Here is a 20,872-nt window from a genome sequence, read left to right as displayed (position 1 = left end):
AGCAATTTATGTCTATCGACGTGAGTACTACGGGGCGGTAATCATTTAGGCAGGTTACCTTCACTTCCTTGGGCACAGGGACTATGGTGGTCTGCTTGAAACATGTAGGTATTACAGACCCAGGCAGGGAGAGTTTTAAAATGTCAGTGAAGACACTTGCCAGTTGAACCGCGTATGCTTTGAGTATGGGTCCTGGTAATCTGTCCTGCCCCGCAGCGTTGTGAATGTTGACCTGTTTAAAGGTCTTGCTCACATCGGCTACGGAGAACGTGATCATACAATCACCCGGAACAGCTGGTGCTCTCATGCATGCTTCAATGTTGCTTGCCTCGAAGCAAGCATAAAAGGCATTTAGCCTTTTATGGTAGGCTCACGTTACTGTGCAGCTCACAGTTGGATTTCCCTTAGTGGTCCCTAATAGTTTTCAAGTCCTGCCACATACGACGAGCGTCAGAGCCGATGTGGTAGGATTCAATCTTAATCCTGTACTGATGCTTTGCCTGTTTGATGGTTCGTATGAGGGCGTAGCGGGATTTCTTATAAGTGTCCGGATTAGTGTCCCACTCCTTGAAAGCGGCAGCTCTAGCCTTTAGATGGATGCGGATGTTGCCTGTAACCCATAGCTTCTGGTTAGGATATGTACGTACGATCACTGTGGGGACAACGTCGTCGATAAATTATTGATTAAGCCGGTGACTGAGGTGGTATACTTCTCAATGCCATTGGGTGAATCCCGGAACATATTCCAGTCTGTGCTAGCAAAACAGTCCTGTAGCATATCATCCACATCATCTGACCACTTCTGTATTGAGCGAGTCACTGGTACTTCCTGCTTTAGTTTTTGCTTGTAAGCAGGAATCAGGAGGATATAATTATGGTCAGATTTGCCAAATGGAGGTCGAGGGAGAGCTTTGTATGCATCTCTGTGTGTGGAGTGAAGGTGGTCTAGAGTTTTTATCCTCTGGTTGCACATGTGACATGCTGGTAGAAATTTGCTAAAACGGATTTCAGTTTGCCTGCATTAAAGTCCCCGGCCACTAGGAGCGCCGCTTCTGGATGAGCATTTTCTTGTTTGCTTATGGTCATATACAGCATGTTGAGTACGGTCTTAGTACCAGCATCGGTTTGTGGTGGTAAATAGATGGCTACGAATAATATAGATGAGAACTCTCTTGGTAGATAGTGTGGTCTACAGCTTATCATGAGGTACTCTACCTCAGGCGAGCAATACCTCAAGACTTCTTTAATGTTAGACACCAGCTAAAAGTGGTAAAAGTAGTAGCCTACAATAAGGGAAAATTCCAGGTAAACAGAAAGTGTCCAGATAAAAATATGTTATAAATATTAGATGACGCTTTCCCAGACACACTTGTCTAAATTGATGGGTCATGTGAAAGAAATGCTATAACCCCCAGCAACATCTTGCCAAGTGGATGGTTCTCCACAGAAGGTGTAAACAGTACAGCCAAATGGTTACTTGCATAATAGCAATATAAGAAATAGATAGTGTCAATATAAATAAAACAATATACAGTATGTACAAGAACAATATCAATAACAATATCAGTGATAGATGAGGTAGTTATATGCACACAATCAGTGGTAAAGTGGCTGAGCAGCAGGAGAGTTTTTGGAGAATCATTTGAATAGAGGCACTGCAGATAGTGCTGATGACTGGTCCGTCCGAACCACGCATGAACAAGGGAATCTATATTCGGAAAGCATGTTTCTGTCCTGCCCTTGACTTTGGTGCAGGGCATGTGATGTCCATAGCCTCTTTGTCGCAAAACTCCCTGATCTTCTCAAAAACATAAGTTTGTCTAGCTGTGTCCAGTCCAAGTGGTGCTTGTACAGGCAGACCATCTATGGGAGGAAGGATGTCAGCGTTGCGCTGCAAATGAAACCTGGTCCTGACTGAGTCCGAACGCTCCTTGGTGACAATAACACCAGGCTCCAGAGCATCGAAGCTGTAAAACAGGAAATAACAAAATAATGTAGAAGACATTACAACCTTCCACAACATCAATTCACCTCCCAAGTTTGTGTAAGAAGAATAACCTCACACAATGCAATGAAAATGATATTCACCTGAAATGCTGGTACTGCTTGAACTGTGGCAGCGGCCTGAAGTACGGAGTCAGGTGTTGTTGCCAGCCATAGCTTTCCACCAGCACCGTACCTGTCACGTCCTGACCATAGAAAGCTTTTATTTTCTATGGTAGAGTAGGTCAGGGCGTGACAGGGGGTTTTGTCTAGTTTAAATTTTCTATGTTGTGTGGTTTGAGTTTCTGTTTTTCTATGTTTTTGTGGGGGGATGATCTCCAATTAGAGGCAGCTGGTCATCATTGTCTCTAATTGGGGATCATATTTAAGTTGTTGTTTTTCCCACTAGGTTTTGTGGGAGATTATTTTGAGTTAGTGTATGTTGCACCTCTTCGTCACGGTTTGTTGTTTTGTTTATTAGTTTATTTGTATGTCTTGCATAGTTTCACAGTTAAAATGAAATGTGGAACGATACACACGCTGCGCCTTGGTCTCTTTCATCATACGAGAAACGTGACAGTACCATCCTCCAGTCCAACCAGCTGTGGGATGTTGATCCCTGTCACAGTGCTGTCCTTCACAACACCAGAATTATTATTTATTCTATATTTCTCCTAATTATCCTATTTACACTTGGTAGTTCATTTTGACACTAGAGTAAATGTTTCTGACTCATACCATGCCACATTGGCCATTTTCAAAAGGAGAAGTTGGTTTTCATGGGCAGTCGACCGACTATTAACTGCTGCTTTGGTATTATCCTTGACCTCTATGGCAGCTGTTATGTCTGGGATGACTGAAGACCTGATGATAGGAGCCTCTGTTTTATAGTTCTGCAATTTATCCCACAAACAGGGCCATGTACCAAAGAGTCATAATATATCAAACAGTCATAATAACAGTCAACTTTAATATCGCAGTCATCTCAATAATGTTGTATTTTTTTTTCAATTTGTTGGATTGGAATTAGGGTTGTGTTCATTAGGTACAGCGTGGCAAAACATTAAGCCGGCGGCCACCGACTTCTTAAGAAGGCATTGATCAATGCTCAATGTTCAATTATTATCTTTCTACCATCAGATCTAAGCCAATATGACAACAATTGACTGTAGATGAAACTTAGAAAATCAACTTGTATGGAGACACACAACACACTCCCCTCCCCGCTTCTCGTCATGTTCCATTCAGCCATTACCGAGAACCACATACCTGATTTTTAGGGCCGTTAAATGTCACATATGATCCAACTTCATTTAATTATTTCTCAATGATGCTTTAATTAAGATCCGAATTTAGAAATTGTATGTTGACCATCTTAGAGAATGTTTTGTATAGTTGGTGTTCTGTTTTCGTGTTGTTTGTGAAAAATATTAGCCCTGTCACGTTCTGACCAGTAAAGGGGTTATTTGTTATTGTAGTTTGGTCAGGACGTGGCAGGGGGTGTTTGCTTTATGTGGTTCGGGGTTTGTTGGGTTATGTTATTATGTAAGAGGGGGGTGTTTGTTTAGAGTGTTTCAGGGTTTGTTGGGCTATGTGTTATGTAGAGGGGTGTTTGTTTAGAGTTTTCCGGGGTTTTTGGGTTATGTTCTAGGTTAGTGTATTTCTATGTTAGATCTAGGTTGTTTAGTTCTATGTTTAGTTTATTGGGATTGGCCTTCAATTGGAGGCAGCTGTTCCTCGTTGCCTCTGATTGAAGGTCCTATGTATAGGGGTGTGTTTGTAATGGGAATTGTGGGTAGTTGTCTCCTTGTTTAGTGTCTGAGCACCTGACAGGACTGTTAGTGTAGTTCGTTGTGTTTGTATACGTGTTTTGTTAGTTTTTTCCTTCTTTTAACCAATTAAAGAAGATAAGTATACACGTTCCCGCTGCACCTTGGTCCAATCATTACGACACCTGTTACAAGGCCCCCCCAAAAACTAACTAATGTCAAATATATGTCAACAATCCTTCCTCCAAAGGACCCTCTATGGATTAAATGTTGTGATAATCCCCAACATCATGGTCTTGTTTTGGTTCTAGTTTCTTGAGGAATCACCACTAATACCTACAATAACGTGGAATACAGACTGTGACTTTCTAAGTAACCTTCTTTCTCAAATAGTTAATGCTTCATCTTTCTTCTTTCAGAACCTATTCAACACTAAATATGTTCAAAATCACAACATGGAAGTGACATCAATGTGGGACCAATGTGTCTGATCAACTTGCCCTTACACTCCATGGCCCGAGGCAGGACCTTTCTCTTTAGGTCATATAGGATCATGATTCCAGAGTCTCTTATTGGTTGCAGTGCATCAACCAATTGTGTGCCACGTCAGATTGCTATACCATATGATGTAGTCAGCCGATATGTTAATAAACATAAAATCCAGGCGTTCTGGGATCTGGCATGCGTCTTCACTGTAGTCAGCATGGAGGGTGGCCATTGGATTTCAGAACCACAGATTTCACAAAACCTGCAACTAAAGTAATCTGACAGAGTAGGTAACTGCTCACTGCTCCATGACTGCCTTCTGACACCATGTATTTAGTCTGAGCTGACTGTTTGGCCTTCATTCCAACCTCTCCCGTCACTGTGGATTATATTTATATCCATCTCATAAAAGTGTGAAGCCTCTGCTATGCTGACAAAGCTATCTAGCCTCTAACTCATTGAAATTTGAACCCTCTAGTATATCTGGATATGTGTAACATTACCGAATACCTTTAAAATACTTTTTCCTAAACGGGTCTGGACTTTTTATTGCTTGTGTAGCAGATGGGGATCTGTGAAACTCACTCCTCAGCCTGCAGCGTCTCCAATAGTTAGCTTTTTGGTGGCGCGACTGGCTAAGACGCTTCAGGAGATAATGTGTTTGTGAGCTAGAGGTCCTGGGTTTGAGCTTCGGTATGTTCCGAATAAGGAGGAAGTGGTGATCGCTAAGCAAGCAGCATGACGTCCTTTACACTTGGTTCAAGTGAACATTGACAGCACAATTAGTACAAATATTCTATTGCCAAGTGAATCTTACCCCCACACACAGTGAGGAAGATGGTTCGGGAAGGAAAGAAATATCCATAGTCGAAAGTTGGAGAATAACAGAACCTGGTCGCGTCTTCGGGTCACCAAGTCTCCAAATCTACAACTAGACGCCACGTCCATGCCAATAGGCTCTTTGGAAGGGTTGCCAGAAAAAATTAAATGCTGTTTGGCCACGCCCACCAGTAGTGGGTTTGGTGTTGAAAGAAAGATGCAGAACAGAACCTACTGTTCAATGTGGTAATGGATCTTTGTTATGGGGCTGTTTTGATTCCACTGGTCCTTGGGCCTGTCACGCTGGCATGAAGAGATTCCGGAGACAGATGCAGGAATGCGTAATAGGGTTTTTTACTAAGCCCCAAATTACGGCGTGCCGTGTAAAGGCACGGGGACGAAGACCAAACAAACACGTAACAAAACACAGGGTTGAAACAAAAACGAAAGAGCGAGGAGAACCTCAAATAAATATCACTAGCGCACAATAATTAACACACGGGACTAGACCCGTAATCATCTGCACAATAATTAACACACGGGACTAGACCCGTAATCATCTGCACAATAATTAACACACGGGACGAGACCCGTAATCATCTGCACAATAATTAACACACGGGACGAGACCCGTAATCATCTGCACAATAATTAACACACGGGACGAGACCCGTAATCATCTGCACAATAATTAACACACGGGACTAGACCCGTAATCATCTGCACAATAATTAACACACGGGACGAGACCCGTAATCATCTGCACAATACACACTCTCCCCACACACACTCAACACCGTCCGCACACTCATACTTACATGTTTATGCACACACCTAGTCAGGTTACAGAACAATAAAGCAAGCCTATGTCCCCATGACAATGCGAATGTAGTGAAACAGTAGGGTTGTCTAAAAGGTTCCTTAACAATTACAATAATTTTTATAAAATGTTCCCATTTATTTTTATCATACTGTTCTGCTCAGTATTTTAATTATTTATCTTACAAATCCTTATAAAGGGTGCCAATAATTTAGGAGTTGAATGAGTGTACAAAAGATTAATGAATGTACAAAACACCTAATATTGAGTTGCCCCCCCCCCCTTTTTGCCCTCAGAACAGCTTCAATTCGTTAGGGAATGGAATCTACAAGGTGTAGAAAGTGTTCCACAGGGATGCTGGCCCATGTTGACTCCAATGCTTCCCACATTGTGTCAAGTTCGCTGGATGTCCTTTGGGTGGTAGGCCATTCTGGATACACACAGGAAACTGTTGGTGGTGAAAATTCCAGCAGTGTTGCAGTTCTTGACACAAACCGGTGCTCCTGTCTCCTACTACCATACCCTGTTGAAAGAAACTTAAATATTTTGTCTAGCCCATTCACTCTCTGAATGGCACACGTACACTATCCATGTCTCAAGGCTTAACATTCTTATTTAAACTGTCTCCTCCCCTTCATCTACACCGATTGAAGTGGATTTAACAAGTGACATCAATAAGGGATTATAGCTTTCACCTGGTCAGTCTGTTGTGGAAAGAGCAGGTGTTCCTAATGTTTTGTACACTCAATGTATATGTTATGTACTTACCATACTACCAGTATATTATATTTACAACATGCATTAAGCGGCAAATATCTACACACTAGGCTCATCCATACTGAGAAGCCATGATCTAATGAAGGCTATGGGGAACGTGTATCAAGATGGCAGAATAGAATAAATGTCACATCATTGTTTTTAAACTACAGTCTGTGACATGGTTCAATGTGTCAATATTTTGAGTCTGAAAAGACGATTCTCTTCTTCAATAGTGTGCAGTGAAATCATACTAGATGAAAAGCGTGAATGAGTAAGACATCCTGGCATTGTAAAATATAACTGCATTATCTTCTTCGGGATCAGTGTCCCGTCCACGGGAAGGTTGAGCTAACGTATGCTAATGCGATTAGCATGATGTTGTAAGTAACAAGAACATTCCCCAGGAAGTAGACATATCTGATATTGGCAGATCGCTTAAATTCTTCTTAATCTAACTGCACTGTTCAATTTACAGTAGCTATTACAGTGAAAGAATACCATGCTATTGTTTGAGGAGAGTGCACAATTTTGAATATGAAATGTTATTAATAAACAAATTAGGCACATTTAAACAGTCTTGATACAACATTTTGAACAGAAATGCAATTGTTCATTGGATCAGTCTAAAACATTGCACATACAACATTCAAATTCCCCAAACTTCAAAGTGTTTCCTTTCAAATGGTACCAAGAATATGCATATCCATGCTTCAGGGCCTGAGCTACAGGCAGTTAGATTTGGGTATGTCATTTTAGGCAAAAATTGAAAAAAAGGGCGGATCAGGTTTTAAGTAACATAAATTACAAACAATCAATTCAATGTAATGCAATAAAGGTCATTCAGCCCTGAAAGGCAATCATTTCTGGCAGGCATGGGACACAGTTAAAAGGCAATAATCATACGCTTAACATTTTGAAAGATTTTCCATTGTGTTTCCTTCTAAACACATGTATCTACTGTGGTGATCCCCCTAAAGAGCACACACACACACACCACAGTAGTCCATAAATACTTCCTGCCTGCCAGCCCAGGGGAAGCCCTTGCTAAGTACAGCCGTTGATCCCCAGTTTCCTAAAACACTCAAACATGTTGTCTATAAATATGCTAGCCAACCATCTGTCAGGGAAAGCCCTCACTACATGATGACTCACAGACGGTCAGGGTGGAGAGGTTAACTGTGGTTATTATTAACTGTTTGTTTAGGCAATGCTTAAGGCTCCTGCAATTCCCCAATGCTTTAGGCTCCTCCGATTCCTCAATGCTTTAGGCTCCTCCGATTCCTCAATGCTTTAGCCTCCTCCGATTCCTCAATGCTTTAGTCTCCTCCGATTCCTCAATGCTTTAGCCTCCTCCGATTCCTCAATGCTTTAGCCTCCTCCGATTCCTCAATGCTTTAGTCTCCTCCGATTCCTCAATGCTTTAGCCTCCTCCGATTCCTCAATGCTTTAGCCTCCTCCGATTCCTCAATGCTTTAGGCTCCTGCGATACCTCAATGCTTAATGCTCCTCCAGTTCCCCAATACTTTAGGCTCCTCCGATTCCCCAATGCTTTAGGCTTTTATGATTCCCCAATGCTTTAGGCTCCTCCGATTCCTCAATGCTTTATGCTCCTCCGATTCCCTTCCAGGATCTCTTTCAGGCACCTCCACTAACCTTTGCAGTGGCAGGCAAAAGAAAGGCCCCTTGTGTAGCCTTTTCTGGTCTGGGCATTTAGCGCCCTCTATTGGAGAAGAGTTATACTAAATGTTGTTTGGAGATTTGCAATAATTAGCAAGGCCCATGAGGCGACTCATGTTCATTAAGGCATGCAACAAAAACATATTCAAAACATTTTTCACTGGAAAACAAAACATTAACCCTTCGCCTACAATTTCCGCGGAAATCTAACATAGAACAAATATCCATCAAAATCCGTAAATTTAAGCTAGAGATACTTTATCAGTTTTTTTGCATGGGCTGCATGTCTCAATCCAACGCATTTGCCGATATCGCCCTTCCGCACCTGCGGTGAAAATTGTTAGAGCTAGAGCGATGTTTGTCAGACCATGAGACATCTTGAACACGATGGCGTTCTCCGTCAACAAGCCTCACAAGACTCGTCTGAAGTCGGTGCAGCCTCTTTTGCCAACTTCTGTCTGTAGCGTGAGAACGGTTTTGGCTACACTTATATGACCCCTCTGTAGACAGCTGTGTTCTCTGTTTTGCTCTTGGATTCCCACAAGCCTCACAATACTCGTCTGAAGGTCCCCGGTGCCAGTAAAAAAATTAAAATGTATGTTTTTATGGAGATAGGCACTAAACTAAAATAAGGGAATAAATAGTGTACTAGAGGGTAACTAGTAATGTCTAATTGCTGACACAAGAAAACAACTTTTGAGAAATAAAATATGTGGATGAATGTCATGCTAAGACAAACTATAAAGGGAAATACATGGCTACAGTTAACTATTTTTTAGTTATTTAATGAAATGTTGTTTTTAGGAAAGGGGTGTTTTTTTAATGTACCAGGGTAACTGCCCCTCTCTAAACAAGTGGATTAATTATCTTTCTTACTTGTATATTTAAGAAACGGTTAAAGATCTAACATTGGAATATATCAACAACTTTTTCAAAATGTAAAAAGATTTGATCAACTTACCAACAAATCATTTTAATGAAATATCTCCAAAAGTTGTGATGAGACAAAGGACATTTTTGTTGAGTAAGAGCAGTGGCAGCCAGGGAAAGTGTTGAGAATATTTTTATGGTGACATCTTGTGGTCTTAATGTGAATTTCCTGTTATTTTTTATATCTCTCATATATAGCACAGACACCTCAGAAACAAACTAATTTTAGATTTTTGGGGGGGATTATTTGTCGTTCCATGTAGTGAATCTGTTGTTGAACAGATTCACTACACCAAATTCAATGTTTCATCCAATAATTTTCCTTTATTTTTTTTGATACCTTAAAGTAACATAAATTACAAACAATCAATTCAATGTAATGCAATAAAGGTCATTCAGCCCTGAAAGGCAATCATTTCTGGCAGGGATGGGACACAGTTAAAAGGCAATAATCATACACTTAAGATAGAAACATTTTGAAAGATTTCCCATTGTGTTTCCTTCTACACACAGGTATCTACAGCGGTGATCCCCCTAAAGAGCACACACACCACGGTAGTCCATAAATACTTCCTGCCAGCCAGCCCAGGGGAAGCCCTTGCTAAGTACAGCCGTTGATCCCCAGTTTCCTAAAACACTCACACATGTTGTCTATAAATATGCTAGCCAACCAACTGTCAGGGAAATCCCGCACTACATGATGACTCACAGACAGTCAGGGTGGAGAGGTTAGCTGTGGTTATTATTAACTGTTTGTTTAGGCAATGCTTTAGGCTCCTCCGATTCCCCAATACTTTAGGCTTCTTCGATTCCCCAATGCTTTAGGCTCCTCCGATTCCCCAATGCTTTAGGCTCCTCTGATTCCCCAATGCTTTAGGCTCCTCCGATTCCCCAATACTTTAGGCTTCTTCGATTCCCCAATGCTTTAGGCTCCTCCGATTCCCCAATGCTTTAGGCTCCTCCGATTCCCCAATGCTTTAGACTCCTCCGATTCCCCAATGCTTTGTGCTCCTCCGATTCCCCTCCAGGATCTCTTTCAGGCACCTCCACTAACCTTTGCAGTGGCAGGCAAAAGAAGGGCTTCAAAGTGTTTCCTTTCAAATGGTACCAATAATATGCATATCGTTGCTTCAGGGCCTGAGCTACAGGCAGTTAGATTAGGGTATGTCATTTTAGGCGAAAATTGAAAAAAAGGGGTTAATCCTCTATGGGATCGGTGTCCCCCCGCGGGACAGTTCAGCTAACGTGCACTAATGTGATTAGCATGATGTTGTAAGTAACAAGAACATTTCCCAAAACATTGATATGTCTTATATGATCAGAAAGCTTACATTCTTGTTAACCTAACTACACTGTCCAATGTACAGTAGCTATTACAGTGAAACAAATACCATGCTATTGTTTGAGGAGAGCGCACAACAACAAAAAACTTTTATCATGGCAACTGATTTGATACATTCACCTCTGAAGGTAAATAATGTACTTACATTCAGTAATCTTGATCTGATATGTCATCCTGAGGGTCCCAGAGATAAATTGTAGCATGGTTTTGTTAGATAAAATCATTTTTTTTATTGAAATGTAGAAACTGGGTTCTACAGTTTCAACTTCCTGCTGTCAGTCTAAAACTTTGCACATACACTGCTGCCATCTCGTGGCCAAAATCTAAATTGTGCCTAGACTCCTAAGTGTAATAATGGCTTTTCTCTTGCATTTCAAAGATTATGAAAACAATTATTAATAGAAAACGCTTGTTTTCTTCTTTGTATTGTCTTTTACCAGATCTAATGTGTTATATTCTCCTACATTCATTTCACATTTCCACAAACCTCAAAGTGTTTTCTTTCAAATGGTATCAAGAATATGCCTATCCTTGATTCAGGTCCTGAGCTACAGGCAATTAGATTTGGGTATGTCATATTAGGCGAAAATTGAAAAAAAGGGTCTGATCCTTAAGAATTTTAAAGTGGTCTTAAAATTAAAAATAAAATAGCTAAATCATCCTTGGCATGACCATCTTAAAACAATTTCATATGTTAGCTTAAAACCCCCCTCCCCCGGCTTAGACAGGGCTTAGACTCAAGAGGGTAAATGGTTAGCCCTTGGAAATCAAATCTTTACAGCCCTGAACAATGAACATGCTCTTGGCATCTTTTTCGATTTATCCAAAGCATTTGACAAGGTTGATTATGAAGTATTACTTTTCTAAATTGCATTATTACGGTTTTCATGATTATACATATAATTGGCTATATCTAGAACCAGACTACAAGATGCCATGTAGAAAAACCGTGATGGTCCTGTTGGAGAAATTACACAACGACTGCTCTGCAAGTACAAAGCACAAGCTCTACAATTACCATATGTGGCGTTAACAACAGATTGTTGGACGTCTATTAACACGCTGTCATACATCACTGTTAAGAGCCATCACACTTATGAGAAGTGGGACATGAAGTACTGACAACTGAGAACATGGAGAAACAGCAGAGAGCCTAAAACGTTGTTGCTGACTGGGTGGCACCCAGATGGCTCTCACTTTAATGTTGTCCTTCACCCAGTCAATCTACTGCAGTCCTGACTACCTACCAGCTGGCTCTCACTTTCTTGCTGTCCCCCACCCAGTCAATCTACTGCAGTCCTGACTACCTACCAGCTGGCTCTCACTTTATTGCTGTCCCTCACCCACTCAATCTACTGCAGTCCTGACTACCTACCAGCTGGCTCTCACTTTACTGTTGTCCCCCACCCACTCAATCTACTGCAGTCCTGACTACTTATTAGATGGCTCTCCCTTTACTGCCTTGGTGGAAGAGTGGTGTAACATCTCACAGCAATAACTGGAAAATCTGGTGCAGACCATGAGGAGGAGATGCACTGCAGTACTTAATGCAGCTGGTGGCCACACCAGATGCTGACCGTTACTTTTGATTTTGACCCCCCCTTTGTTCAGGGACACATTATTCAATTTCTGTTAGTCACATGTCTGTGGAAATTGTTCAGTTTATGTCTAAGTTGTTGAATCTTGTTATATTCATACAAACATTTACACATGTTAAGTTTGCTGAAAATAAACGCAGATGACAGTGAGAGGACGTTTTTTTTTTTCTGAGTTTATAAGCATGATTTACATTATTCATTATTCATTATTGATGTTGGTTCCTGCGTCTAACTGACCGATACCTCACGAGGCATCTTCTCTCTAAGCTGAGACCTTGATACTTCTCTTGGTTCCCAGAGCAATGTTCTGGGCGTACTGCCAAATTGCTAATACAGTGATAGAGAGGATTCCTCCCATGTTCAATCAATCTACTGTGTACAATCATTCTGTCTGTCGCATGAACCCAAAAGAGTTGGTTATTAGAAAAGCAGCAGTTATGCTAAACATACGATCTGTGTACGACCGGATACACTCAAACATTTTCCCTCACACACAAAAAGCTTATTTCTCAAATCACAAATTATTAAGTTTACATAACTGCATTTCTCTCCTTTGCCAAGATAATCCTTCCACCTGACAGGTGTGGCATATCAAGAAGCTGATTAAACAGCATGATCATTACACAGGTGCATCTTGTGCTGGGGACAATAAAAGGCCACTCTAAAATGTTCAGTTTTGTCACAAAACACAATGCCACAGATGCCTCAAGTTTGGAGGGAGTTTGCAACTGGTATGCTGACTGCAGGTATGCTAGCAGAGCTGTTGCTAGAGAATTTAATGTTCATTTCATGTTCATAATCCACCTCCATCTTTTTAGAGAATTCGGCAGTACTTCCAATCGCCCACACAACCGAAGATGACGTGTAAGCCGTGTTGTGCTTGCTGATGTCAACGTTGTGAACAGAGTGTCCCATGGTTGTGGTGTGGTTAAGGTATGGGCAGGCATAAGCTATGGACTACAATGCCAATCGCATTTTATCGATGGCAATTTGAATGCACAAAGATACCATGACAGGATCCTGAGGCCCATTGTCTTGTCATTCATCTGCCGCCATCAAATCATGTTTCAGCATGATAATGCATGGCCCCATGTTGCAAGGATCTGTACACAATTCCTGGAAGCTGAAAATGTCCCAGTTCTTCCATGGCCTGCATGCCAGACATGTCACCCATTGAGCCAGTTTGGGATGCTCTGGATCAACGTGTATGACAGCGTGTTCGAGCTCCCGCCAATATCCAGAAAGTTCGCAAAGCCATTGGAGAGGAGTGGGACAACATTCCACAGGCAGTAATAAAAAGCCTGACCAACTCTATGCGAATGAGTTGTGTCACGCTGCATGAGGCAAATGGTGGTCATAACAGATACTGTCTTGTTTTCTGATCCACGCCACAACCTTTTGTTTTAATAAAGGTATCTGTGACCAACAGATGCATATCTGTACTCCCATTCATGTGAAATCCATAGATTAGAGCCTAATTTATTTACTTCAATTGACTGATTTCCTTATGTGAACTGTAACTCAGTAAGATCTTGGAAATTGTTGCATGTTACGTTTATATTTTTATTCAGTATATATCTTAAATGACTGCATTTTAAAACATTTGATGACATAATCGTCGAGCCCATTCAAAAGATTAGGGGAAATGACCCTGAAGTATGATGTCGGACGGTTACCATGTTTATAATGTGTATTACCATGTTTATAATGTGTATTACCATGTTTATGATGTGTATTAACGTGTTTGTGATGTGTGTTGCAATGTTTATAATTTTTATTAACATGTTAATGATGTGTGTTACCGTGTGAATGTGTATTACTGTGTTTATAATGTGTATTACTAAGTTGATAATGTGTATTACCATGTTTATAATGTATTACCGTGGTTATAATGTATGTTACTGTGTTTATAATGTATATAACCATTTTTTGTATTACCGTGTTTATAATGTATATTAAGGTGTTTATAATGCGTTTGCTGTGTTTATAATGTGTATTGCAGTGTTTATAATGTGTATTACTGTGTTTATGTGTAAAACCGTGTTTATAATGTGTAAAACCATGTTTATAATGTGTATTACCATAATTTATCTTAGAAATCATATGAAATTGTATTACCATAAGAACTCTAATCATTACAGAAGTGTATATCTGCTGAAAAGGTTTCTTTGCAAATGCAAACTGGCTAATGATAAAACAATGTCACATTTGTCATTTATTTTCTCATTTATATGCCCATAATATCAGTAAAAACAAGAAATAAAATCTTGAGTAATTTGGTCAGATGCTCTATCACCATTAATGTTTACGTAGTGTGTCCACAACAGATTCATATTTGCATAATCTGTGAAAAAATTTAAATACTCTCCTGCGAGGCAGGTTGCCTCACCCAATGCGGTATGGATCTGCTATTGTCTAAAGTATTTTTCTTTACTTTCGAATCCCCCAACAGAAGCTAGCCAGCTAACTAGCTACTAGCTAGTAGTCAGCTAACCACGGCTAGCGGTCAATCGCTAACCTCTAGCTCGGAAAACTCTCGCCAGTTTGAACAACGCGATTCAAACCTGAGCATACCGGACCTATTTTCTCTCCATATCCCCGGATTCCTACCGCAAGCTCTGAATCATTTCACCTGGATCATCGCAGCTAGCTAGCTGCAATCCGAGTGGCTACTCCTGGCTAATGTCTCTGTCCCGAAACAAGCACCAATTAGCCTGGAGCTAGCCTATGCTAGGTGTCACGGGCGTCGGAAGGAGCGGACCAAATTGCAGCGTGCTTGTAGTTCCACATATTTATTAAACGTGAAACTTAATGCAATACATAAATAACTTGAAACACAAAACAACAAACCGTGACGCAGAGAGGAAAACACACAACTCAAAAGATAATAACCCACAAACAGGAAGAGAAAAACCCCTACTTAAATATGATCTCTAATCAGAGGCAATTAGGATCAGCTGCCTCCAATTAGAGATCAATCCCAACATAGAAATTGACAAACTAGAACTTAAACATAGAAATAGAAAACATAGAACATCCCAAATCCCCCCCTGTCACGCCCTGCCCTACTCTACTATAGAAAATTACATCTTACTAGGGTCAGGACGTGACACTAGGCCCATCTCCCGGCTAGCTGAAGAGGTCCATCAGCCACTCCTTGGGCTACAATACCTATTTTGCCAATTGGCCTGGACTCCTTTTACTACACGAAGCCCTGCTAATCCATCACGACTGGACTACCGACGTAATCTGCCTGAGGGTGTTTTTTCTTCCAACAGGCCCCTCTGTCGCGACGTCCCCTGAATGCCCATCTGCTAGCCTGCTCTCTGTGGCCCGCTAGCTGTCTAGAGCATATCGGACTGTTAGCTGAATTGGTCCATCGGCCAATTTCTTGGGCCACTATACCTATTTTGCCAATAGGACTGGGCCCCTTTACTATACCGAACCCTACTAGTCCATCACGGCTGGTCTGCCGACGGAACCACACGAGGAGGCTCCGTACGAGGAGGCTACAACAGACTTCTTCCATCGCGACGTCCCTCTAAGGCCCTTCTGCTAGCTTGCTAGCCCCGGCCCGCTAGCTGTCTGAATCGCCATGTCTCCAGCCAGCTTAACTACTCACTGGACCCCTATGATCACTCGGCTTCACATGCCTCTCCCTAATGTCAATATGCCTTGTCCATTGCTGTTCTGGTTAGTGATTATTATCTTATTTCACTGTAGAGCCTCTAGCCCTGCTCAATATGCCTTAGCTAACCCTTCCGTTCCACCTCCCACACATGCGGTGACATCACCTGGTTTAAATGATGTTTCTAGAGACAATATCTCTCCCATTGTCACTCTATGCCGAGGTTTACCTCCACTGTATTCACATCCTACCATACCTTTGTCTGTACATTATGCCTTGAATCCATTCTATCACGCCCAGAAACCTGCACCGAACGTACTAGACGACCAGTTCTTATAGCCTTTAGCCGTATCCTTACCCTACTCCTCCTCTGTTCCTCTGGTGATGTAGAGGTTAATCCTGGCCCTGCAGTGCCTATCTCCACTCCCATTCCCCAGGCGCTCTCTTATGCTGACTTCTGTAACCGTAAAAGCCTTGGTTTCATGCATGTTAACCTGTTATGGCTAGGGGGCAGTATTTTCACGGCTGGATAAAAAAACATACCCGATTTAATCTGGTTACTACTCCTGCCCAGTAACTAGAATATGCATATAATTATTGGCTTTGGATAGAAAACACCCTAAAGTTTCTAAAACTGTTTGAATGGTGTCTGTGAGTGTAACAGAACTCATATGGCAGGCAAAAACCTGAGAAGATTTCATGCAGGAAGTGGCCTGTCTGACAAGGTGTCGTACTTCTTGTCTCTGTTTATTGAAGAGTGAGGATCTTAGCTGTCCCGTGACACTTCCTATGGCTGCCATAGGCTCTCAGAAGGCGGCAAAACGCTGAATTGTGGCTTTGCAGGCTCTGGCTGAAACAAAGTAGCGTGTTTGGGTAGTGGCTGGTTACAGTACTGTGAGACTCAGGCTCGTGCCTGCGTCGACCGAAAGCTTTGTTTTCTTTCCTCTGTTTAGCTAAATGGACATTCCCGGTCGGAATATTATCGCTATTTTACGAGAAAAATTGCATAAAAATGGATTTTAAACAGCGGTTGGCATGCTTCGAAGTACAGTAATGGAATATTTAGATTTTTGTTTGTCACGAATTGCGCCATGCGCGCGACCCTGATTTACCATTTCGGATAGTGTCTGGGACACACGAACAAAACGCCGCTATTCGGATATAACGATGGATTATTTTGGACCAAACCAACATTTGTTATTGAAGTAGCAGTCCTGGGAGTGCATTCTGACGAAGACAACAAAAGGTAATCAAACTTTTATAATAGTAAAGCTGATATTGGTGAGTGCTAAACTTGCCGGGTGTCTAAATAGCTAGCCCGTGATGGCTGGGCTATGTACTTAGAATATTGCAAAATGTGCTTTCACCAAAAAGCTATTGTAAAATCGGACATATCGAGTGCATAGAGGAGTTCTGTATCTATAATTCTTAAAATAATTGTTATGCTTTTTGTGAACGTTTATCGTGAGTAATTTAGTAAATTGTTAGCAAATTCCCCGGAAGTTTGCTAGTTCTGAACGTCACACGCTAATGTAAAAAGCTGTTTTTTGATATAAATATGAACTTGATTGAACAAAACATGCATGTATTGTATAACATAATGTCCTAGGTGTGTCATCTGATGAAGATCATCAAAGGTTAGTGCTGCATTTAGCTGTCTTCTGGGTTTTTGTGACATTATATGCTAGCTTGAAAAATGGGTGTCTGATTATTTCTGGCTTGGTACTCTGCTGACATAATCTAATGTTTTGCTTTCGCTGTAAAGCCTTTTTGAAATCGGACAGTGTGGTTAGATAAAGGAGAGTCTTGTCTTTAAAATGCTGTGAAATAGTCATATGTTTGAAAAATGGAAATTTTTGTATTTTTGAGGAATTTGTAATTCGCGCCACGCCTATCATTGGATATTGGAGCAGGTGTTCCGCTAGCGGAACGTCTAGATGTAAGAGGTTAACATTTAGAAGCCTCCTCCCCAAGTTTGTTTTATTCACTGCTTTAGCACACTCTGCCAACCCGGATGTCCTAGCCATGTCTGAATCCTGGTTTAGGAAGACCACCAAAAACCCTGAAATTTCCATCCCTAATTATAATATTTTCCGACAAGTTAGAACTGCCAAAGGGGGCGGTGTGGCAATCTACTACAGAAATAGCCTGCAGAGCTCTGTCTTACTATCCAGCTCTGTACCCAAACAATTCAAGCTTCTACTTTTAAAAATCCACCTTTCCAGAAACATGTCTCTCACCGTTACCGCTTGCTATAGACCACCCTCTGCACCCAGCTGTGCCCTGGACACCATATGTGAATTGATTGCCCCCATCTATCTTCAGAGCTCGTGCTGCTAGGTGACCTAAACTGGGACATGCAACCTGTTAAGGATAGGGGGCAGTATTTTCACGTTCGGATGAAAACGTGCCCAAATTAAACTGCCTCCTACTCAGACTCAGAAGGTAGGATATGCATATTATTAGTAGATTTGGATAGAAAACACTCTGAAGTTTCTAAAACTGTTTGAATGATGTCTGTGAGTATAACAGAACTCATATGGCAGGCAAAAACCTGAGAAAAATCCAACCAGGAAGTGGGAAATCTGAGAATTGTAGTTCTTCTTTTGAATCCCTATCGAAACTACAGTGTCTGTGGGGTCACGTTGCACTTGCTAAGGCTTCCATTGGCTGTCAACAGCCTTTAGAAACTTTTATCATCCTTCTCCGGTTACTGGACAGAGAATAGGAACTCAGTCAATCAGTGGCCTGTCTGAAGACAAAGGACTTGGTGATGCGCGAGCCCGCTCGCCGTTTGTTCTAGTCCTTCTGGAATGAATACGCTATTGTCTGGTTGGAATATTATCGACTTTGTATGTTAAAAACACCCTAAGGATTGGTTGTAATCATCGTTTGACATGTTTCTACAAACGGTAATGGAACTTTTGAGCTTTTCGTAAAAAAAATTGCGCTCCCGTATCATGCCTTTGGAATAGTGTTCTGTACGCGCCAACAAAACGGAGGTATTTGGACATAAATGATGGACTTTATCGAACAAATGATCATTTCTTGTGGAAGTGGAAATCCTGCATGTGCATTCCGCCGAAGATCAGCAAAGGTAAGGAAAGATTTATAACACTAATTTAGAGTTTTATTGATGCCATGACTTGCCGGGTAGCTGTATAGCTTGCTTTGATGGTTGAGCTATGTACTCAGAATATTGAAAAATGTGTTTTCGCCGAAAACTATTTTAAAATCTGACACAGCGGTTGCATTAAGGAGTAGTATATCTATAATTCTTTAAATAATTGTTATATATTTTGTCAACGTTTATGATGAGTATTTCTGTAAATTAATGTGCACATTCACCGGATGTTTTGGGAGGCAAACATTTTCTGAACATCACGCGCCAATGTAAAATGCTGTTTTTGGATATAAATATGAACTTGATCGAAAAAAACATACATGTATTGTCTAACATTGAGTCCTGGGAGTGTCATCTGATGAAGATCGTCAAAGGTTAGTGCTTAACTTGTTATGGATAGGGGGCAGTATTTTCACGGCCGGATAAAAAACGTACCCGATTTAATCTGATTATTACTCCTGCCCAGAAACTAGAATATGCATATAATTATTAGCTTTGGATAGAAAACACTCCAACGTTTCTAAAACTGTTTGAATGGTGTGTTTGAGTATAACAGAACTCTTTTGGCAGGCCAAAACCTGAGAAGATTCCAAACAGGAAGTGCACTCTCTCACCATTTCTTGGCCTTCTTGATCATCTCTATCCAAAACAGGGGATCTCTGCTGTAACGTGACATTTTCTAACGCTCCCATAGGCTCTCAGAAGGCGCCAGAACGTTGAATGATGACTTTGCAGGCCATGGCTGAAAAACAGTAGCGCATTTGGATAGTGGTCGATCTGAGAACAATGAGACTGGTGCGCGCATGCACGAGAAGAGTCCATTTTACTTTCTCTGTCTTTGAAAGAAAACAACGACTCCCGGTCGGAATATTATCGCTTTTTTACGAGAAAAATCGCATAAAAATTGATTTAAACAGCGTTTGACATGCTTCGAAGTACGGTAATGGAATATTTTGAATTTTTTTGTCACGAAACGCCGGGCGCGTCACCCTTCGTTACCCTTCAGATAGTGTCTTGAACGCACAACAAAACGCCGCTATTTGGATATAACTATGGATTATTTGGAACCAAAACAACATTGGGTGATGAAGTAGAAGTCCTGGGAGTGCATTCTGACGAAGAACAGCAAAGGTAACCCAATTTTTCTTATAGTAAATCTGAGTTTGGTGAGTACCAAATTTGGTGGGTGTCAAAATACCTAGCCATGATGGGCGGGCTATCTACTCAGAATATTGCAAAATGTGCTTTCACCGAAAAGCTATTTTAAAATCGGACACCGCGATTGCATAAAGGAGTTCTGTATCTATAAATCTTAAAATAATTGTTATGTTTTTGTGAATGTTTATCGTGAGTAATTTAGTAAATTCACCGGAAGTGTTCGGTGGGAATGCTAGTTCTGAACGTCACATGCTAATGTAAAAAGCTGTTTTTTGATATAAATATGAACTTGATTGAACAAAACATGCATGTATTGTATAACATAATGTCCTAGGAGTGTCATCTGATGAAGAAAAATGGGTGTCTGATTATTTCTGGCTGGGTACTCTGCTGACATAATCTAATGTTTTGCTTTCGCTGTAAAGCCTTTTTGAAATCGGACAGTGTGGTTAGATAAAATAGAGTCTTGACTTTAAAATGGTGTAAAATAGTCATATGTTTGAAAAATGGAAGTTTTCGGATTTTCGAGGACTTTGTATTTCGCGCCACGCCCATCACTGGATATTGGAGCTTGTGTTCCGCTAGCGGAACGTCTAGATGTAAGAGGTCCATTTTAGCTGTATTTCTGTTTTTTGTGACGCCTCTCCTTGCTAGGAAAATGGCTGTGCGGCTTTTCTTGTTTAGGTGGTGTACTAACATAATCTAATGTTTTGCTTTCGCTGTAAAGCCTTTTTGAAATCGGACAATGTGGTTGCATTAAGGAGAAGTGTATCTTTAAA

The sequence above is a fragment of the Salmo salar genome, chromosome 02, assembly GCF_965601325.2.
Source record: "Salmo salar chromosome 02, fSalSal1, whole genome shotgun sequence".
NCBI classification, from domain to species: domain Eukaryota; kingdom Metazoa; phylum Chordata; class Actinopteri; order Salmoniformes; family Salmonidae; genus Salmo; species Salmo salar.
The sequence above is the reverse complement of the archived record's forward strand: the minus strand, read 5'-3'. Positions refer to the sequence as shown.